We start from the raw sequence: 23,750 nt of genomic DNA, 5'->3' as shown, positions 1-23,750 counted from the left end.
AATCGCCACATTTCACAGCACTCACCATAGCACATACCCTCCCCAATATCCATATCTCCACCACCCTCTCCATATGCCCCTCTCCCTGGCAGTCCTCAATTTGTTTTGTGAGATTAAGAGTCTCTTATGGTTTGTCTCCCTCTTGATCCCATCTTCTTTCATTTATTCTTTTCCTACCCCCCACGTTTCATCTCCATGTCCTCATATAAGGAGATCATATGATAGTTGCCTTTCTCTGACTGACTTATTTCACTAAGCATAATACCCTCTAGTTCCATCCACGTCATCACAAATGGCAAGATTTCATTTACTGATGGCTGCATAGTATTCCATTGTGTATATATACCACTTCTTCTTTATCCACTCATCTGTTGATGGTCATCTGTGTTCTTTCCACAGTTTGGCTATTGTCGACATTGCTCCTATAAACATTTGGGTGCACATGCCCCTTTGGATCACTACATTTGTATCTTTAGGGTAAATACCCAGTAGTGCAATTGGTGGATAGTAGGGTAGCTCTACTATCAACTTTTTGAGGAACCTCCATGCTGTTTTCCAAAGTGGTTGCACCGGCTTGCATTCTCACCAACAGTGTAAGAAGGTTCCTCTTTCTCTACATCCTTGCCAGCATCTGTCATTTCCTGACTTGCTTATTTTAGCCATTCTGATTGGTGTGAGGTGGTGTCTTATTGTGGTTTTCATTTGTATTTCTTTGATGCGGAATGAAAGTGTGAATATTTCTATATGCATTAAACAAATTAAATCAATAATTTTAAAATTTTTCCGTGCAGAAAATTTAGGCACAGATGTCTTAACGATAAATTCTTCTGAATACTTAAGTAAAAGATATCAGTTTTACACTAACTCAATTTATGCAGTCACCAAATCCTGTATAACAACATCTGACAAAGACATAAGAAAGAAAAATTATAGATTAATTAATTTCTCATTGACATAGATGAACATAGATCCAAGAACTTAAACAAAATATGCACAAGCTGAATCCAATAATACATAAAAATACATAATTCACAGCAATCAAGTTGGGTTTATTCCAGAATTGTGTTTATTTTAATAATAATAAAATAATTAATGTATCTCATCACATTTCTAGAAAAAGGAGAAAAAATATGAGATCATTCTAAAGACTACAGAAAAAGCATCTCATGAAATTCAATACCCATTTAGAAATAACAAGAACAAATTTAATATAAAAAATATGGGTGAAATATTAAAAAATTTACCCCTGAAATAAAGCACAAGACAAACTTACCTTTGTCTATTTAACAACCATATTGTCGTAAACAGTATAATAATGGAAGACAAATAAAGGCATAAGATTTGGAAAGAAAAAAAAATGAAATGTCATTATTTGATGATACAATTGTGCATACACAGAATCCAAAAAGACAGATCACTCAAATTAATAAGGTAATTTAGCACCTGTATAAATTGTACATAGTTAATAAATATTTGCGACTCCTGCCCATCCTCATTCACTGATGTTAAATATAGTCATATAACTTACTTTGGTCAATGGAACATAGGCAGAAGTGAGAGCATGCTTAGGCCTTCAAGGTTTCACATGTTTCTATTAAGCCTTTTAAGAACTAACCTCCTCCTCCTTGAGGAAAAACAAAACAAAAACAAACAAACAAACCAAATATATATATATATATATATATATATATATATATATATACACACACACACACACACACACACACACACACATATATATGATAGTGTCTGCCCATCCACCTTGTGCTCCAGAATGAGACATGTGGAGGAAAGCTGTTCCAAAAAATTCACAGATTGTTAACCAAAAGCAGAGCAATCCCAGCTAATTGTAAATCACACACCCTCATGCAGAGCCTCACCAATTTATCTGTTGCCACTGTACTTTGGGATGATTTCTAAAGTAGCAGTCTTGTGCTAATAGTGGATTATTACAAAAAGATAGATACAATGTCAATATGTAACCTTCCATTGCAATTCATATACTAACAAAAAGCATTTCAAAAAGGACATTTTTAAAACATGACACCATTTATAAGAGCATAGAACTTTAATTCTTGGGAATAAATTTAATAAAAGATATGTGAGACCTCTACAATGAAAATTAAGAACATTGAAAGAAAAATAAAGAGCTAAATCAATGGAGTATTAAACCATGTTCATATATTAGAAGACTCAACATTAAATGATATAAATTTTCATTCATACTATTTTATAGACTCAATGCAATTCCAATCAAACTCTCCTCTGATTTGAGATTTATATGAAATTATAAAAGCCAAATACCAATAAAATGATAGTTTTCAAGAACAAAATTAGAGCCTTTACACTACAGTGTCTCAAGGTTTTTAGTATCTTACAGTGATTAATGCAATATGAGTGCAATGACAACATGTAGATGAACAGAGCAAACCTACACATACAGAAAGAGTACAAAAATAGATGTTTTCACACACAATCACCTCAAATAATGACAAAGGTAATAATGCAAGACAGTAGAGAATTATCATCCTTTCTAATAGATCAAATGAATACTCAAATTGGAAATAACAGATATTTACCTACTTGATATAAGGAACAAAATTAATATATTTTTTTATTTTTAAAAGATTTTATTTATTTATTTGATAGAGAGAGAGAGATCACAAGCAGGCGCATGGCAGGCAGAAAGAGATGAGGAAGCAGGCTCCCTACTGAGAAGAGAGCTTGATGTGGGGGTTCAATCCCAGGGCCCTGAGATCATGACCTGACCTGAAGGCAAAAGCTTAACCCACTGAGCCACCACCCAGGCACCCCCATAAGGAACAAAACTTAATTTCTTATGGGTCACATACTTGTATATGAGTACAAGTACAAATCTGTAAAGCTTATGAAAGGATTTATGAGAGAATATTTGAGGAGCAAGAAAAAGTTTCTTAATCAAGAAAAAATAAGTCCTTAACCACAAAGGAAAAGATTAATAAATAATACATTAAAATTAAGAACTGCTGTTTACTAAAACAACATTTTGAAAGAAAAAACAAAGATACAATCAGACATTCCTCACAAGCACATCTATAAAATAGAGGATGATCATAAAGAAAATAAAAAAGAACTCCTACAAATCAAACAGAAGGGGTCAAACCACCTTTTACAAAAATTGGAAAAAGTTTTTGAACAGACATTCTATAAATGTCTAATGGACATGAGATTGTGCTAAATATCTTTAGACTTTAAGGAAATGCAAATTAAAACCATAATGAGATACTAATACATATTCAATAAAAGAGCCAAGATATCCTTCATCAGATGAATGGATAAAGATGTGGTCCACGGGGAGGAGTCAAGATGGTGGAGAAGTAGCAGGCTGAGACTACTTCAGCTAGCAGGAGATCAGCTAGATAGCTTATCTAAAGATTGCAAACAGCTGCAAATCCATCGGCAGATCGAAGAGAAGAAGAACAGCAATTCTAGAAAGAGAAAAACAACCACTTTCTGAAAGTTAGGACTGGCGGAGAAGTGAATCCAAAGCGATGGGAAGATAGACCCCGGGGGGGGAGGGGCCGGCTCCTGGCAAGTGGCAGAGCAACAGAGCACAAAATCAGGACTTTTAAAAGTCTGTTTTGCTGAGGGACATCGCTCCAGAGGCTAAACCGGGGTGAAGCCCACGTGGGGTCAGCGTGGCCTCAGGTCCAGCAGGGCAGAAGGATCGGGAGTGTTTGAGTGTCGCAGAGCTTGGGGGAATTGGAACGGGGAAACTGGTTACAGGGACAGAGCAGACAGTAACCTCACAGCTCGGGGTTGCCTCCTACCAGTCTCAGACTTGGTGAGCTCGGAGCGTGGGCGGAGGTCAGGCAGACAGGAGTTACTGGGTGCTTTTCTCTGAGGGCACACTGAGGAGTGGGGCCCCAGGCTCTCGGCTCCTCCAGGCCGGAGACCAGGTGGCCATCATTTGTGTTCCCGTCCTTCAGAACTCTGCGGAAAGAGCTCAGGGAACAAAAGCTCCTGAAAGCAAACCCTAACAGATTACTCAGCCAGGCCACTGGTAATGGCTGTGCAATTCCTCCTGGGGCAAAGACACTTGAGAATGACTACAACAGGCCCCTCCCCCAGAAGATCAACAAGAAATCCAGCCAAGACCAAGTTCACCTACCAAGAAGTGCAGTTTCAATATCAAAGAGAGCAGAGGAGGAGAAAGCAAAGCACGGAACTCATGGCTTTCTCCCTGTGATTATTAGTCATGCAGTTAATTTAATTTTTTTTTTCATTGTTTATCTCGTCTTCTGCTAAAACTTTTTTTAACTTTTACTTTTTCTTTTTTAACATTTTAACTAGTTTATCTAATACATATATTTTTTCTTTTTTATACTTTTATTTATTCCTTTTCTTTTTTTAATTCTTTTCCCCCCCTTTTTCTATCTTTCTTTTTGAACCTCTTTTTATCCCCTTTCTCCCCCCTCACCACTTGGGATCTCTTCTAATTTGGTTAAAGCATATTTCCCTGGGTTTGTTGCCACGTTTTTAATATTTTAATTGCTCCTTCATATACTCTTACCTGGAAAAAATGACAAGGCGGAAAAATTCACCACATAAAAAGAACAAGAGGTGGTACCAAAGGCTAGGGACCTAATCAATATAGACATTGGTAATATGTCCGATCTAGAGTTCAGAATGACAATTCTCAAGGTTCTAGCCAGGCTTGAAAAGGCATGGAAGATATTAGAGAAACCATCTCGAGAGATATAAAAGCCCTTTCTGGAGAAATAAAAGAACTAAAATCTAACCAAGTTGAAATCAAAAACCCTATTAATGAGGTACAATAAAAAATGGAAGCTCTCACTGCTAGGATAAATGAGGCAGAAAAAAGAATTAGTGATATAGAAGACCAAATGACAGAGAATAAAGAAGCTGAGCAAAAGAGGGACAAACAGCTACTGGACCACGAGGGGAGAATTCGAGAGATAAGTGACACCATAAGACGAAACAACATTTGAATAATTGGGATTCCAGAAGAAGAAGAAAGAAAGAGGGGAGCAGAAGGTATATTGGAGAGAATTATAGGGAAATTTTAGCCAATATGGCAAAGGAAACAAGCATCAAAATCCAGGAGGTTCAGAGAATGCCCCTCAAAATCAATAATAGGCCCACACCCTGTCACCTAAGTAAAATTTACATGCCTTAGTGACAAAGAGAAAATCCTGAAAGCAGCCCGGGAAAAGAAGTCTGTAACATACAATGGTAAAAATATTAGATTGGCAGCACACTTATCCACAGAGACCTGGCAGGCCAGAAAGAGCTGGCATGATATTTTCAGAGCACTAAACGAGAAAAACATGCAGCCAAGAATACTATACCCAGCTAGGCTATCATTGAAAATAGAAGGAGAGATTAAAAGCTTCCAGGACAAAGAAAAACTGAAAGGATTTGCAAACACCCAACCAGCTCTACAGGAAATATTGAAAGGGGTCTTCTAAGCAAAGAGAGAGCCTACAAGTGGTGGATCAGAAAGGAACAGAGACAATATAGAGTAACAGTCACCTTACAGGCAATACAGTGGCACTAAATTCATATCTCTCAATAGTTACCCTGAATGTTAATGGGCTAAATGCCCCAGTCAAAAGACACAGGGTATCAGAACTGGATAAAAAGCAAAATCCATCTATATGTTGCCTACAAGAAACTCATTTTAAGCGTGAAGACACCTCCAGATTTAAAGTGAAGGGATAGAAAAGAATTTACCATGCTAATGGACATGAGAAGAAAGCAGGAGTGGCCATCCTTATATCAGATCAATGTGATTTTAAACCAAAAACTATAATAAGAGATGAAGAAGGACACTATATCATACTCAAAGGGTCTGTCCAACAAGAAGATCTAACAATTTTAAATGTCTATGCCCCCAACGTGGGAGCAGCCAACTATATAAACCAATTAATAACAAAATCAAAGAAACACATCAACAATAATAAAATAATAGTAGGAAACTTTAACACTCCCCTCACTGAAATGGACAGATCATCCAAGCAAAAGATCAACAAGGATATAAAGGTCTTAAATGACACATTGGACCAGTTGGACATCACAGATCTATTCAGAACATTTCATCCCAAAGCAACAGAATATACATTCTTCTCTAGTGCACATGAAACATTCTCCAGAATAGATCAGATCCTCGGTCCTAAATCAGGACTCAACTGGTATCAAAAGATTGGGATCATTCCCTGCATATTTTCAGACCACAATGCCTAAGACAGAACTCAACCACAAAAGGAAGTTTGAAAAGAACCCAAATACATGGAGACTAAACAGCATTATTCTAAAAAATGAATGGGTCAACCAGGAAATGAAAGAAGAATTGAAAAAATTCATGGAAACAAATGATAATGAAAACACAACGATTCAAAATCTGTGGGACACAACAAAGGAAAGCCTGAGAGGAAAATATATAGTGGTACAAGCCTTTCTCAAGAAACAAGAAAGGTCTCAGGTACACAACCTAACCCTACACCTAAAGGAGCTGGAGAAAGAACAAGAAAGAAACCGTAGGCCCAGCAGGAGAAGAGAAATCTAAAGATCAGAGCAGAAATCAATAAAATAGAAACCAAAGAAACAATAGAACAAATCAACAAAACTAGGAGCTGGTTCTTTGCAAGAAATAATAAGATTGATAAACCCCTAGCCAGACTTATCAAAAAGAAAAGAGAAAGGACCCAAATAAATAAAATCATGAATGAAAGAGGAGAGATCACAACTAAAACCAACAAAATAAAGCTATTATAAAAACATACTATGAGCAACTCTACACCAACAAATTTGACAATCTGGAAGAAATGGATGCATTCCTCAAAACATATAAACTACCACAACCGAACCAGGAAGAAATAGAAAGCCTGAACAGACCCATAACCAGTAAGGAGATTGAAACAGTCATTAAAAATCTCCCAACAAACAAAAGCCCAGGGCTAGACAGCTTCCGGGGGAATTCTACCAAACATTTAAAGAAGAACCAATTCCTATTCTGCTGAAACTGTTCCAAAGAATAGAAATGGAAGGAAAACTTCGAAACTCATTTTATGAGTACAGCATCATCCTGATCCCAAAACCAGACAAGGATCCCATCAAAAAAGAGAGCTATAGACCAATATCCTTGATGAACACAGATGCGGAAATTCTCACCAAAATACTAGCCAATAGGATGCAACAGTACATTAAAAGGATTATTCACCAGGATCAAGTGGGATTTATTCCAAGGCTGCAAGGTTGGTTCAACATCTCAAATCAGTCAATGTGATGCAACACATCAATAAAAGAAAGAATAAAAACCATAAGATACCTAGGAATAAATCTAACTAAAGAGGCTAAAAATCTATACTCAGAAAACTATAAAGTACTCATGAAAGAAATTGAGGAAGACACAAAAAGATGGAAAAATGTTCCATGCTCCTGGATTGGAAGGATAAATATTGTGAAAATGTCTATGCTACCTAAAGCAATTTACACATTTAATGCAATTCCTATCAAAGTACCACCCATCTTTTTCCAAGACATGGAACAAATAATCCTAATATTTATATGGAACCAGAAAAGACCTCGAGTAGCCAAAGGAATATTGAAAAAGAAAACCAAAGTTGGTGACATCACAATTCTGGAATTCAAGCTCTATTACAAAGCTGTCATCATCAAGACAGTATGGTACTGGCACAAAAACAGACACATAGATCAATAGAACAGAATAGAGAGCCCAGAAATAGACCCTCAACTCTATGGTCAACTAATCTTCGACAAAGCAGAAAAGAATGTCCAATGGAAAAAAGACATCCTCTTTAATAAATAGTGTTGGGATAATTGGACAGCCACATGCAGAAAAATGAAATTGTACCATTTCCTTACACCACACACGAAAATGGACTTAAAGTGCATGAAGGACCTCAGTGTGAGAAAGGAATCCATCAAAATCCTTGAGGAGAACAAAGGCAGCAACCTCTTTGACCTCAGCCACAGCAATATCTTCCTAGAAATATCGCCAAAGGCAAGGGAAGCAAGGGCAAAAATGAACTATTGGGATTTTATCAAGATCAAAAGCTTTTGCCCAGCAAAGGAAACAGTTAACAAAATCAAAAGACAACTGACAGAATGGGAGAAGATATTTGCAAATGACATATCAGATAAAGGACTAGTGTCTAGAATCTATAAAGTACTTAGCAAACTCAACACCCAAAGAACAAATAATCCAATCAAGAAATGGGCAGAGGACATGAACAGTCATTTCTGCAAAGAAGACATCCAGATGGCCAACAGACACATGAAAAAGTGCTCCATATCACTCAGCATCAGGGAAATACAAATCAAAACCACAATGAGATATCACCTCCCACCAGTCAGAATGGCTAAAATGAACAAGTCAGGAAATGACAGATGCTGGCGAGGATGTGGAGTAAGGGGAACCCTCCTACACTGTTGGTGGGAATGCAAGCTGGTGCAGCCACTCTGGAAAACAGCATGGAGCTTCCTCAAAATGTTGAAAATAGAACTGCTCTATGACCCAGCAATTGCACTATTGGGTATTTACCCTAAAGATACAAACGTAGTGATCCAAAGGGGCACGTGCACCCGAATATTTATAGCAGCAATGTCCACAATAGCCAAACTATGGAAAGAACCTAGATGTCCATCAACAGATGAATGGATCAAGAAGAAGTGGTATATATACACAATGGAATACTATGCAGCCATCAAAAGAAATGAAATCTTGCCCTTTGCGACAATGTGGATGGAACTAGAGCGTATCATGCTTAGCGAAATAAGTCAAGCAGAGAAAGACAACTATCCTATGATCTCTCTGATATAAGGAAGTGGTGATGCAACATGAGGGCTTAAGTGGGTAGGAGAAGAATAAATGAAACAAGATGGGATTGGGAGGGAGACAAACCATAAGTGACTCTTAATCTCACAAAACAAACTGAGGGTTGCTGGATGGGAGGGTGGTTGGGAGAAGGGGGCCGGGTTTATTATGGACATTGGGGAGGATATGTGCTTTGGTGAGTGCTTTGAAGTGTGTAAACCTGGCGATTCACAGACCTGTACCCTTGAGGATAAAAATATATGTTTATAAAAAATAAAAAAAATATTTAAAAAAAAAAGATGTGGTTCATATACTCAATGGAATATTACTCAGCCATTAGAAAGGATTAATACCCAACTTCTGCATACATAAAAATATAATACAGCTATAGTGGAATGATAAGGATTAAGAAAAGTCCATTTATGGAATGTGATGAAATAGATAAATTCATCATTTTTTTATAGTAGGAAATTAATACATAATACCTGAGACAAAAGAAAAAAGAAAAAAATAGAACTATAGCATTCTGTTTAGTCACATATGGCTGTATTTTTAAAAATAGTTAGCTAAAATTGTGAATAATTAGTTAAAAGTTTGGGTGCCTTGGGAAAGGTATAAAGGAAGAAGGAATTGGGTGACTGTTTTTCATAATCAACTCTGTAGAAATATTTGATCATTTTAACTGTGTAGGAATAAGTTTGCAAAAAATAGAAACTTTTAAAAAAGTGATTAAGGATAATAACATTACTTTCCTTTTCTATAACTAATATCAGTCATTCTTTCTCTACACATTATACTATTGTGTCCTATGTTTTAGTTCTGTCTTATTTTTCTAACATCCAAATTATATATTATTGTTTTATGCAATCATATTTCCCTTCATTTTACCATTTTCTTTATTAGACTTTTGACCTTGCTTCTCTGGTATTCCTTGTGTTATCATTTTACTTCTTTTATTTTACATATTGGGTTAGTGAGTATCTGGAGTAAACTCAGGTTTTAAAAATGTTTTTGTTTTTCATTTTTTTGAGAACTTTTTTATTTTGCCTCCATTCTAGAAAGATGTGATTGCTTTGGGTGCAACTTTGTGTTGACACTCTCACCACTTTGAATATAGCATTTCACTGACTATAGATATGAATGTATTTTCCATGTATCTTGGTTTGGTCTATTCCCTTGTATCCTTTGTCATTTCTGGCTGTTTTATCTATTCAGGTGACCCTTTTCCCTCAGTTTGTATTTTTCTCCTTCTGAGTTTCTAGCATGATAAATTTGTGTTAGAGATTTAACTCTGTCATCCATGTTTCTTAAATTCTATTAAAAATTTTCAATCTCCTTTTCTGTCTGTGTTGTGTTCTGAAAATTTTTTTCAAGTTCATCTTACATTTTATTAATTTCTTTCTGTTTAATCTAACTTAAAAATTAACTTTTTATATAAATATTGTAGATTTTAATTTCCAAAGTTCTATTCAAAGTCTTCTAGCCAATCTCATAGTCTTTTACTCTTTACAATATTTTCAGTACATTTTTAAAAATTTTATTTTATTTTTTCAGTGTTCATTGTTTATGCATCACATCAAGTGTTCAATGCAATACATGCCCTCCTTAATACCCATCATCAGGCTCACCTAACTCCCCACCCCACACCACACCTCCAAAAACCTGTTTCATAGAGTCCACAGTCTCTCATGCTCAGTCTTCCCCTCCAAATCCCCCAATTCTTTCTTCCTTTCCTTCTCCTAATGAACTCTATGTCATTCCTTATACTCCACAAGTAAGTGAAACCATATAATTGACTCTCTCTGCTTGACGTATTTCACTCAGCATAATCACCTCCAGTCCCATCCATGTTGATGCAAAAGTTGGGTATTCATTCTCTGATGGAGCCATACTATTCATTGTATATATACACCATATCATATTTATCAATTTGTCTGTTGAAGGGCATCTTGGCTCTTTCCACAGTTTGGTGACCGTGGTCATTGCTGCTATAAACATTGGGGTACAGATGGCCCTTCTTTTCACGACAACTGTATCTTTGGGGTAAATAACCAGTAGTGCAATTGCAGGGTCATAGGGTAGCTCTGTTTTTAATTTCTTAAGGAATATCCACACTATTTTCAAAGTGGCTACACCAACATGCATTCCCACCAACAGTGTAAGAGGGTTTCCCTTTTTCCACATCCTCTCCAACACTTGTTGTTTCCTGTCTTATTTGTTTATTTATTTATTTATTTATTTATTTATTTATTTTTATTTTGGCCATTCTAACTGGTATGAGGTGGTATCTCAATGTGGTTTTGATTTGAATCTCCTTGATGATTAATGATGATGAATATTTTTTCATGTCTGTTAGCCTTCTTTGTAGAAGTGTCTGTTCATGTCTTTTGCCCATTTTTTGACACAATTATCTGTTTCTTGAGTGTTGAGTTTGAAGAGTTCTTTAAAGAATATGAGGACAACCACCACATGGTCCCCATAATACTGTAAAACCCCAACATCAGGGGAAAACAATACATTAAGTTCCTGGTATTGCCCCCAAGTTCATAGATAGAACTTTTTTTTTTAATTTGTTCTTATGATTCTTGTTCTTTTTTATTTTTAAGCTACTTATCTCTACAACTAGAGGTTTAATACAACATATTCCGTAATAACTTTTTAACTTGAACATTTTTCATACATATGCCTGTGTTTCTTTTTCTTTTCTTTTTTTAATATACATATAGATATAACCTTCAAAGTAATCATTTTTTCCTATTAAATACCACCCCTATAAATAAACCAGTTTTAATTTCCCTGTATCTCCAGAATTTGAGTTGAGTTGAGTCTTTTAACAAAGATATTAAGATACACCCAGGAAGAACTGAAATAACCTTCCTCACTCACATCAAGGATTTATAACCAACCTCCCATTTTATTTTTCTGTTAGTGTTTTTGTGTATTTTTTTTTTTGTTGTTCTGGTATTACATAAATCTTATTCTTGGGATTCATTTTAGCTGGGTTCTTTTTTTTTTTTTTTCTTGTCATTCACTTTTGTCAGTGTTTTTTTTGTTGTTGTTGTTGTTAATTTTTGTTTATATACTTTATAAATCTTAATTTTGGGTCTCATTTTGGCTGGGTTTTCTTCTTTCTTTCTTTCTTTTTTTCTATTTTTTTTGGTGGTGACTTCCAGTTGCTCCAAAACTTTTCAGGGTGCACCTTGACTGGATGTGGTTGGTATATTCAGTTATACATCCCCTCAGCCACTTCCCACAAATGACTGGGATGAAGAACACCTAACAGACAAAAAAATTCAGAGATGGTGCCCTCTCCCATAGAACTACTGGAAATTGATATAAACAGTATGTTGCAAAGGGAATTCAGGGTAATAATTATACAGGCAATGGCTAGGTTGGAGAAGACCATTAGTGACAACATAGAATCTGAGTGTGGAAGTGAAAGCTGATCTGGAAGAAGTTAAAAATGCTATCAATGAGATCCAATCTAATCTAAATACTCTAAGATCTAGGATAACCGAGGTAGAAGATAGAATTAGTGATCTAGAGGACAAACTGATAGAAAAGAAGGATCAGGAGGAGGCCTGTAATAAACAACTTAAAAGCCATGAAAACAGAATTAGGGAAATAAACCATGCCGTAAAAGGTTCCAATGTCAGAATTATTTGAGATCCCTAAGGGGGTGGAGAAAGAAAGAATACTAGGAGATATAGTTGAGCAAATTGTGGATGAATTTCCCCCATCTGGGGGATGCAACATACAGAAAGGCTACCCCCAGTGTCAATGAATCTAGAAAGACCTCCAGACACTTGATTATGAAATTCATGAATTATAATTTTAGACAAGAGTTCCTAAGGGCAGCGAGGGGGGAGAGATTCCTTACATACAGAGGAAGGTCCATCAGAAAAATGTCTGAACTGTCCACAGAACCCTGACAAGCCAGAAAGGGCTGGCAAGACATATTCAGGGCACTAAATGGGAAGAACATGCAACCAAAAATATTTTATCCAGCAAGGCTGACATTCAGAATTGATGGAGAGATAAAGACCTTCTAAGACTGGCAATGTGACCACCAAGCCAGCATTACAAGAAATATTAAGGGGGAGTTATAAAAGAAGAAAGAACCCAAGAGTGATATAGAACAGAAATTTACAGTGACAATCTATAGAAACAAGGACTTCACAGGCAACATGATGTCAATAAAAAGTTATCTTCCAATAATCACTCTCAATGTGAACAACCTAAATACTCCCATAAGACGGCACAGTGTTGCTGATTGGATAAAATGACAAGTACATTCTTTATGTATTTGTTTTATATTCACTATCAAAAAATTTCAATATCTAGAGTGTTTGTTGGTCTGATCCATGTTTGTTGTTTCTATTGACACTTCCTCATAGTGCTTTATGTCATTTTATCTTTATTTTATTTTATTTATCTATTTTCATAACAACATGTTTCTTAATACATTATTTGTGTGAATTCTTTGGAGCTTTTCTTTAAATTGCTTTCATCCTAGGATAATTTCCCTTTACTTTTATTAGGGTCAGGAGAACTAACAAAGAATGGAATTAGACTATGTTCTCAGTTTATTTTGGTCACAAAGATTCTAATACTTAACTGGCATTTCTGTGAGGGCTAGTTGTTACTGTTAAATTTTCAGGGAAGGAAATTTGTACACCCTTAAAACAAAACAAATGCTAAGAAAATCAAAATTCCTCATGTTCTCTCTCCATGAAGAAAAATATGCTTTTGTTTCCTAGGTCAGTCACTATGGCAATATCCTTTTGAAGGTCTTATGTTTATGTAGAAATCATCCATTTGACTTTCTCCCTCATAAGTAGTACAGACTTTGTCTTCTATCCCATGCAATAAAAGTCTGAGCATAGTAAATATTGTTCCTTCCCACAGGACCCAGGCCGGTTCACTTGTTTGCCTCTTGGAACTCATTCACTTCTGTTCTTTCTTTCCCTTTCTCCCTCACTATCTCCTTACCATGATCTCTTTCCCACATCTCTCTCTCTGGGGGAGAATTGGTGACTTGAAGGATTTCCTATGAATTCTGACTAGTTCTTTTGTTGTTTTTAAGAATTATTTTTAAATATTTTATACAGTAGATGTTTTAGTACTGAATTTTTTAGGCTACTTAATCTCCCATAATTATTATTTATAAAAAAATATACCATAGAGAAATCTATCCATTCAGTAATGTACATGTCATAATGGGGTACTATGGAACAAAAATACCCACAGGTCTTTGATATCCAGAGTCATTTTGGAGCTCTGAATGAACCACGGGTGGATGGGAATGAAGGTTGGCAGTCTTGCTTAGTATATGAACACATGGATTTCAAACACATAGACCATTATTCCCTGCTGTGGAGTTCTTCTTATCCAAGATGGCCAATATGTAGATAATTGTTTTTGCTTCTATTTTATTTGTTTAATTACTGTAATAGGAAATACATCAGTGTGTTTCAAAATTCAGGAGGTATAAAGTAATATACAGTACAAATTCTTTCAGTAGATATTGATAATGAAAGAAGTTACGCATGTGTTAGAGCAGGAATTATGGAAAATCTCTATACTTTCCACTAAATTTCCACTATATTTAATATTTTATACTAAATATAAATATGCTATACTATATTTATACTAAATTTCCACTAAATTTTAAACCTAAAACTGCTCTAAAAAATAAAATCTACTAAAAAATTTTCCTATCCAAGAAAGGGGAACCCTCTCACACTGTTGGTGGGAGTGCAAGCTGGTGTGGCCACTCTATAAAAATGTATGGAAGTCCCTCAAAAAGTTGAAAATATATCTACCCTATGACCCAGCAATTGCACTACTGGGTATTTACCCTAAAGATACAAATGCAGTGATCAGAAGGGGCACATGCAATCCCAATGTTTATAGTAGCAATGTCCACAATAACAAAACTATGGAAAGACTCCAAGTTTTCATCAACAGAAGAATGGATAAAGAAGATATCATGTATATATGGCATATATGTATACACACACATACATGTACACAATGGAATATTACTTAGCTATCAAAAATGAAATCTTGGCATTTGTAATGATGTTGATGGAACTACAGAGTATTGTGGTAAGCAAAATAAGTCAATCTGAGAAAGACAATTATCATATGATTTCACTCATCTGTGAAATTTATGAAACAAAACAGAGGAGCATAGGGGAAGGGAGGGCAAAATAAAACAAGATGAAATCAGAGAGGGAGGAAAAACCATAAAAGATTCTTAATCATAGGAAACAAACTGAGGGTTGCTGGAGGGGAGGTAGGTGGGGGGATGTGGTAACTGGGTGATGGATATTAAGGAGGGCATTAGATGTAATGAGCATTGGTATTATATAAGACTGATAAATCGCTGAACTCTACCTCTGTAACAAATAATATACTGCATGTTAATTAGTTGAATTTAAATTTGTACCCCAAATTTATAGCAGCAATGGCCATGGTCGCCAAACTATGGAAAGAACCAAGATGCCCTTCAACAGACGAATGGATAAGGAAGATGTGGTCCATATACACTATGGAGTATTATGCCTCCATCAGAAAGGACAAATACCCAACTTTTGTAGCAACATGGACAGGACTGGAAGAGATTATGCTGAGTGAAATAAGTCAAGCAGAGAGAGTCAACTATCATATGGTTTCACTTATTTGTGGAGCATAACAAATACCATGGAGGACAAGGAGTGTTAGAGAGGAGAAGGGAGTTGGGGTAAATTGGAAGGGGAGGTGAATCATGAGAGACTATAGACTCTGAAAAACAGTCTGAGGGGTTTGAAGTGGTGGGAGGTTGGGATACCAGGTGGTGGGTATTATAGAGGGCACGGATTGCATGGAGCACTGGGTGTGGTGAAAAAATACTGAATACCGTTTTTCTGAAAATAAATAAATTAATGTAATTTAAAAAATTTTTAAAAAGAACCTTTAGTCCCATTCCCAGACCTCCAGAGAAGAAAGAAGGACTGGAGGTTGAATCTATCACCAATGGCAATGATTTAATCAATTGTGCCTGTGTAATGAACCTTTTGGCTTGGAAAGAGTATGGAAGCCTCCACCTTTTCCCCCATGCCTTTTCCTATGCACCTCTTCCATCTGGCTGTTCCTGAGTTATGCCCTTTTATAATAAACTAGTAATCTAGTAAATAAAATGTTTTTTGGGAAAAAAAATTCTATTCATTTTCCTGTGAAATCTAGTTTCTTCTTTACTGAGTAATCAATGTTTTTTATTTTATTTTATTTTAGATGAAAGCTTTGGGGTGCCTGCATGGCTCAGTTAGTTAAGCATCAAACTCTTGATTGTGGCTCAGGTTATGATGTCAGAGTTGTGAGATCAAGCCCTGTGTTGGGCTATACATTGGGCATGGAGCCTGCTTAAGATTCTCTTTCCCTCTTCCTCTGCCTCTCCCCCATCTCTCTCTCTCTCTCTCTCTCTCTCAAAAAAAAAAAAAAAAAAAAAAAAAAAAAGAAGAAGAAGAAGAAGAAGAAGAAGAAGAAGAAGAAGCTTTCACACTCTCAGTACTAAGATATTTAATGGGAACAAGGATTTAGGAAGCACCCAGTTTGTACAAGGAGCTATGTTATTGAACCTATCTGATAAAAGGTTAAAATGAAGAGATTAAATAATATGTTGGGAAGTCACAGAAATTTTCAATGGCAAAGGGTAACACTAAGCCCTGAATGATTTCAAAACACATACTCTTTTGTAGTTCCTACCTTGACCCCCATATTGATGTTTCTCAATCATCAATTGAAGAAAATAAAGCTTCTTACTTGAAGTTGCCAGACATTGACTCTCCTGCCAGACCTTTGCTTTGGCAGGAACAGAGGGGTTAAGAAAAATCCAGAACTTTTCTTCTCTTTTTGTTAGGTGTTTTAGCACAGTCTTGAAGAGGTGAAGCAGACCTCACACAAGTTGCTTCTACTGTCCCAGTAAGTTCTCCCTTCTCACACCCCAGGCAAGTGCATCATTTGCTGGGCTCAAAGAAAGACTTGACATTAAAAGAAAGATGACTGATCAACTATATCATTTGAATTACAGTGTGGGTTGGAAACCAAATGTTAAGACTAACTTTTTCCTATATTTCTTGTGTGGTCTTATACAAGATATCCAAACTGCTGGACTTCAGTCTCTTCATCTCTAACCTGAAGAGGCAAACTAATTGATGTTCATGGTTTCCCCAGGACACACTTTAATATGGAAGGAGAGTAAAATATTCTCCCACCCACTCTCATCTCATTGGGACAAAAAAGAGCTTTTCATCCAGAAAGGACAGAGTCTCTTGGGGATGAAGTCGTCAACTATCTTCCCTTCACTTAATGAAGCTCAGCACCCAGAATTTTTCCAGAGAGGAGAACAAGCCAGAGGTGCCCAATTAGGATTTAGTTTGTCTGAATATTAAAGTTCCCTTTGAGGCAGAGTAAGGAAGTAAGCTAATTGTTTAAGGTCATCTACTAGCTGGTTTCACTGATTTTTTTTTTTTTTCTTAAGCAAGACTACATGCTTTTTCAGATGGAGGTTTTAGAATCAGATCTGAGTTCATGTCCTTGTTCCATCATGCATACTTCATGTAACCTCTGTCTCAGCTCTCTGAGACAGCTGAGAATGAGAACTGGATAAGCTTCATAGTGTTGATAAGGATAACAAAATAAAGCCTCTGCTTAATATCTGTTACATGTTCTGCCTCCATTGCCCCCTGCATTCTCTGCTCCTGCAGACTCCCTGGTTATGCTGCCTTCTGGTTCTTATACCCACTCATGTTGCCCCTCTGGCTTTTCACTGTTTCTATTTGGACACATGTTGGAATAAATAATTTCTCCTATCATATAAAGTAGAGGTTCTCAACCCAGGCTAAACCTTAGAACCACCTGGGGAGCTGTTAATAAGTACAGAAACCTGGGATTTACCTACAGAAGTTCTGATTTAATTGCTCTAACACTGGGACCCTGCTATGGACTAAAGGTTGGTGTTCCCCAAAATTAATGTTGAAGCCCTAACTCCCAGTGTGGGGCCTTTGGGAAGTAAATTGGTTAAGATGAGATCATGAGGGTAGGGTCATCATATTGAGACTTGTGCCCTTATGAATAAAGAAAAATACATCAGGGCTATCCCACCTCTTTTTCTCTGCTGTGTGAAGACACAGCAAGCAGATAGACCTGGAAGGAAGTAGTCTCTCTATAGACACTGTATCTGAAACATCTGGATCTTGGACCTCCCAGACTCTCGAACTGTGAAAAACAAATGTTTGTCATTTAAGCCAACCAGTCTGTGGTATTCTGTCATAGCAGCCTGAATGCATAGGAAAGGCTCCAGTGATTTTGTTGGGGTCCATTATCAAAGGAACGAGACTGAGACAAAGTGAAAGTTATGCAAAGCTTCATTCTATGCCAAGCATTAGAAGTCAGACTGACTGGCTAGGGCCACCTCTGAAGAGATCAACCCTGTCCCAATCTCACAGGCTGGTTTTATAGAGCATAACACCAGACCCAAGGTATGTGTCTTCTATTGTTTTGTTAAGACGTTTGCTCCCATAATCGATACCCAGAACTGATACCAGGAACTACTGGGGCGTTTATTCCTGGAATAAAATCTGGAATGGATGTAAACAACAATATGGCTACCTAGGCAATATGGAGTCACTTTGGCTAAGCAGGCCCTAATAGTTAAATAGGTTTAAAAATTAAATCAGCCCTAACATTCCCCCCTTTTCTTTGGAAGATAGTCAATTCCTTGACTTTTTAGCCAGTTTTACGTTTTCCTGTTGTAAGGAGTTATATTAAGTTTGTAGGACTAACATTTTTATTGCCCCATTTCCTTTTTTTTTTTTTTTTTTTTTTTGTACAAATGACAGTAGGGCATTAATACCCAGAAGCAGCATTCCTCTCCCAGGGCTACACAGAGCCCCTCCTTTTTTAAGGAATAGTATGTTAAGCCCTCCTTTATTAAAGCTGAGGTTCCTATTGCTGTGGACCCTGCTATCCCTGCCACAACTAGTGCTGGAATTAGGATGGAAACTGCACGCTTTGTCTGTTTTATTTCTGCAGTAAGATGTTGGAATTTCTCCAGTCTTCCATAGGATGACAATAAACAGTCCCTTCCAATGAGGTTTCAAATTTTCCACTTGGTGGCGGCATATCCAAACCAAGTCTCTGGGTTGGTAAGGATGTGGTTCCGCCTCAGTCTCCATCTCAGTGTAGGCAGCTCAGATCCCTGCCTGAGCTCTTTTTAAGACAGACTGTAGCACCTGAAGTGACTGGAGTACAGACTGATCAGTCATTTATGTTAGAGCAACCTCTTGTAGCCATGGGCAGAGTGGAGGGGGTCTCCCAAACATTATTTTAAATGGGGTAACTTTATGTAAATAGGGTGTATACCATGCCCTAAGGAGGGCAAAGGGAAGGAGATCCATCCATGACTGCCAGTTTCCAGAATTAACTTTATGAAGGTCTCTTTACGAGTCTGGTTTATTCTCTCTACTTGTCCAGAGTTCTGGGGCTTGTAAGCACAGTGTAGTTTTCAATTAGTGCTCACGGCCTTGGCCAATGCCTGTGAGACTGAACTCACAAATGCAGGGCTGTTGTTTGACCTGATTGCATGAGGCAACCCAAACCTAGGAATTATTCTTTTAGTAGCTTTTTGGCTAGTATTCATGCCATCTTTTGTTTGGTGGAAAAAGTCTCTACCAAGCCTGAAAAGGTATCCACAAAAACTAATATATACTTGTGTCCATACTTTCCCTGTTTCATCTCTGTAAAATCCACTTCCCAATAAATTTCTGGTTCCCTACCTCTTTTTGTTTTTTTCTCTTCCCATCCTAGTTCCTCCTGCATTTACTGCCTAACATTGAGCACATCTATCAACCACATCCTGAGCCATACGCCCTAATTTAGAAACCTGGAACTGCTTGCCCATGAGCTCCTTAAGCTTGTGTTTTTGTAAATGAGTGCCCTAATGTATTTGGCTTATTAATTGTTTTTTTCCTAGTCTTCAAGGAAAAATTACCTTTCCTGTCCTAGTTTTAGTCCAATCCCATTCATAGTCTAATTTAGCCCATTTTTGTAAATATTTTAAATCTTTCTCTGAATAGTTTGGTTTTTCTGCTAGGGCTGGAGTTGGAAGTATAACCAGTTCTTGTGCTGTTTCTCTGGCTGCTTGCTTTGTGGCTCAATCTGTTAATTGGGTTTTTTGGTTGTTGTTGTTGTTTTTTTTTTTGAAACCAGATCAGTCCCCTTTTGGTACCCTAGGCAATGCATAACAGCCACCTCTTTCGGGTCCCAAATAGCCTGGAGGAGAGCCAATATTTCTTCTCTGAATTTTTTTTTTCCTTCTGCTGTTAGTAGGCCCCTTTCTTTATAAATAGCCCATGTATATGGAGAGTAACAAAGTCATACCTGCTGTCCATATAGATGTGTGGCAGGGCTGCTTTCCAGAGCTCCTGCTCAGGAGAAACCACCACAGCCCTGGCATATCTCTTTCCATCGGCCATGTAGCTACTCCCGTCTGTGAACAGAGTCATCTCTGCAATCTGGGAGGAGACTGTCTTTAAGATCCATCCAGCCTTATTCCTATGACCTGGGTTAGGACCTCTCCGCAGTTGTGTGGGTGGGGTGGAGGTATCGGTTGATTACCTGTTTCGTGGACTCAGACAGTGAACGCACTCCCTCATGGAGATCAAAGCCTAAATAAGTGGCGTGGCTTTAACAAAGCTGTTTTCTTTGCTGCCACCCAATACCCTTTTTCCTGTAGAGTCTGTAAGGGAGTTTTTGTCCCCCACAAGCATGGCTCATAGTCCTCAGTGGCTATTAGCAAATACTGTGGTCAGTCAGCTCCTCTGGCAGCAACATGGCTGGATTTAGCACTGCTGGGGGCTAGAAAGTCACTTTTAGTTCATTGAGTGGGGGGCCTGATACCCCATCACTCAGGTGTTTGTTCTTGTCCAGGTGAGCTGTCCTTGGAACCCTTCCTGTGGGTCAGACCACTTACAAGCAAAGAGGGGCTGAGACTCCCTTGCCAAGGACAATGTAGAAAAATGCATCCTTGAGATCTAAGATGGTATACACAGTTCTTTTGGTGCCCAGGAAGGAGAGTAGGGTATAGTGGTTAGGCACCATTGGGTGGATTGTCCATTTATGTCTTTCTGTGCCATTTTCCCCTTGTACCCAGACTTCCTCTCCAGATAGTTTTCCCATAGGCTTTAGTAATGATGAAAATTGGGCTCCCGTGTCCACTAAAAAATCAATGGATTTCCCCTTCACCTCAATTTCAGTCTGAGATTTGGAGAGGGGCTCCAAAACACGGCCCCATCAGTCTTTGGTGCCCAGCATTGCTGTCTTCTTTTTAGGGTACTCCCTGGCCCAGTGTCCTTTTTCCTTACAGTAAGCACACTGATCTGAATCTAAGTCTTCCTGCCTGCTTTCTCTGTGCTTAGGCTTTTTTTTTTTTTTTTCCACTGACCAAATCCTACCTGCCTTTTTCCTTTTCATTGACCTCTTTCCCCCACCTTCTTTCCGCTTCATGGAATGTCAAAACTTCAACTATTTTTCTAGTCTGTTTTTCTCTTCCCATCCTAGTTCCCATCTTTTTGTGTATCCCTGCTGTTAAACATCTTTTCTGCTATTCCCACTAACTCAGTCAGATTTTTGTTTTCAAATCCTTTAATTCTCTGAAATTTCCTCCTTATATCTAGGGCTGACTGACTGGCAAAGGCAAGATTTATTGCTCTCTGATTTTTGAGTGCCTCAGGGTTGATCAGGCTATACATTTTATAGGCTTCAATAAGCCTTTCTAGGAAAGACCCCAGAGATTCATCCTTACCTTGAGTCACTGCACTAATTTTAGATAAATGTATGGGTCTCCTTGCAGCTGCATGGAGACCTCCCAGCAGAGCCTGGCAGTAGAAACATAGGCTCCTTACCTTCATCGGAGTTTAGATTCCAGTCGGGAGGTTCCTTTGGGCAGTAGTCCTCCATTCCCCAGGGATCAAGGTCCCATGTTACTAGTTCTGGAAATTCTTACCCACTTTAGTTTAATATATTAAATACCTGTATTTTGTCCTGAAAGTCCTTTATATGAATCTCTTTGAAGATTTTTTCCCAAGCCATTTTCTTCCAAACAATTATCTCATTTAGGACAAAATCACCTTTTATCTTTAACAAAATGCATTCCCAATTTTATCTTTCTTACGTATCCATTTTCCCACATACAGAGTTGTTTTCCTTATTTTCATCAGTCTTACAGTTAGCAGAATTTTGTACTCTTAGAAACATCTTAATCTCTAGTGAAGACTAAATATAAGCCAATTGTGAACTGTTACACAGAATTCTTTAGATGGCAAATTTATGAATCAGTTAAGCACAAAACATGTTTACCAACAGATTTAAATATTCTTAGTTTTTTTGAAGTAGGAAGTCAAAAGTACAAACCTCCGTCAAGTACCCAATGCTTTAACATTTTATCCCATTTGGTTAAGACCTAGATGTCCATAATTTAATTCCATTTGTCATCCAACCAAAACTTTTAAGTTTTTAGTTACCAAAAATTTTGAAAGCTACTTTAATAATTACCCATTAAAACTTTGAGACAGACAATTAACCAACAGTTCAGTCATCTCTTAGCTGACAGATTTTAACAAATATCATGAGCTTATTTGACCTTAAGTAAACTTTGATTGAAGTTTCACGTTTACTTCTGTAACTTCAAAGATATGTTTATTTTAATTAAAACAACAAACTTAACTTAGTTCAAATACTCATTTGTGTTCCACCTGGGCCCATCCACTTTGATGTTTACCTGAGACATGGGTAGGAAGATCTGAAGTTGGGGGTGTTAGGTCCAGGGGCTGCTCTCCTTGCTGCTTGACAGTGAAGAGGGAAGGAGCCATGGTGCAGGAAGTACCAAGGACAGTCTAGAGGACAGTTATACAGGCCACACCCAAGTTGGTGCAGAAACAGAAGGGGGAGACAGAAGAACAAAGTGCTGCCAAAAGGCAGAGAAAGAATTCCCAGCTTTAGAGAGTTTTCCTGGGTAAACCTGGTCACCCAACTGGGTGGTTTTGTCTTGAAAATCATTGATATACTGGAGAACAAGACTTAGGGGTGTCACAGGTCCCTTACTCTCCCCTTGTTCCATTTCTTCAAACACAACAAAAAACACAACAGACAACAAAAAGACAAGACAAAGACAACCGCAGACCCTGCAGCCCTACCTCGACCAGATATCAAGTCTAAGGGTGTGAAAGATGTAATCCTAACTCAAAAACATACAACCTGCTGCTGGTGGGGATTTTCTCAGTCCCCTGACCACCTAAGGGGACTCAAACCCCTGATGACTGCCTAAGGGGACTTGAACCGCTGGCAGGTCCCCTGACTACCTAGGGGGACTCAACCCCCCTGGAAATCTACCAGAGGAGGGATGGGGCATCCCTACATCCACTCCAGCCCTGGGGAGCAATACTGCATCCAGTTTCTCCCTGGTGGGCTATACCCTGGAGCTCCGCAACCAGACAGACAGACAGGATCTCGAAGGATGGGGTCTCAAGATCTTACCTCCAGAGGCTTTTCCCAGAAATTCTGATGCTGGCTCTGTTCTCATCGTTTGATCCCGAGAAGCCCCCAGAATGTTGGGGTCTGTTATCAAAGGAACAAGACTGAGACAAAATGAAAGTCATGCAAAGCTTTATTCTATGCCAAGCATTAGAAGTCAGACTGACTGGCCAGGGGAATAATACTGAGACAAAGTGAAAGTTATGCAGAACTTCATTCTATGACAAGCATTAGAAGTCAGATTGACCAGCCAGGGTCACCTCTGAAGAGAGCAACCCCGTCCCAATCTCACAGGCTAGTTTTATAGGGTATAACCCCAGAACAATATGTGGCTTCT

Source organism: Mustela nivalis (assembly GCF_964662115.1).
Source record: "Mustela nivalis genome assembly, chromosome: 11".
In the NCBI taxonomy this organism is placed as follows: domain Eukaryota; kingdom Metazoa; phylum Chordata; class Mammalia; order Carnivora; family Mustelidae; genus Mustela; species Mustela nivalis.
The sequence above is the reverse complement of the archived record's forward strand: the minus strand, read 5'-3'. Positions refer to the sequence as shown.